Here is a 628-nt window from a genome sequence, read left to right as displayed (position 1 = left end):
TCCCTGAGGGCAGGTTCTGGAACGGCAGGTATTGGCAGCCTTCAACGGGCAATCAGACGAGGACCTGAAGTGATGATCGCTCAAGTGGGAAGCGGCACGGCGGATACAGCAGTAAGAAGGCGAAGGTCGGACTGTTGCAGGTGGCGACCGAGTCGGGTGAAGAGTCAGAACCGAGGAAGCAGCACCGTCTCCGAAGCAGAAGAAATGGAAGGCCTCAGTGCGGCAAGCGACCGGCAGGGATCGGCCGACGACAGTAAACAGTGACGAGCGACGAAATTGGGGACCCATCAGGTGCTTTGCCTGTGGTGGCGAGGGCCACATGGCACGGGAATGTACGAACGCAGAAGCAAAGGCTCGTAACGACGTGTATCTAGCGGCCCGCGCTGAAGCGGAAGCCAAGAAGGCGGAAAACGAGAAACGGGCGTAGTCGGGGGATGACTGCGTCCAATAAAGAACTCGGTTCCCCGGACGACGGCGCCAAGAGAGGTGAAGGGTGACGAGCAGACGGTAACAGTGAACAGCAACAAGACCGACGGGAGCAACGAGGCTGCGGTGGAGGCGGCTCGGGCTCATTTGGAGACAGAACTGACGGAGAGGAACGCTGACCAGGCGCGCAGGAACGTTGTGA

Source organism: Phytophthora infestans, genomic scaffold (assembly GCF_000142945.1).
Source record: "Phytophthora infestans T30-4 supercont1.107 genomic scaffold, whole genome shotgun sequence".
Classification (NCBI taxonomy): Eukaryota; Oomycota; class Peronosporomycetes; order Peronosporales; family Peronosporaceae; genus Phytophthora; species Phytophthora infestans.
Note: the sequence above shows the minus strand (reverse complement) of the source record.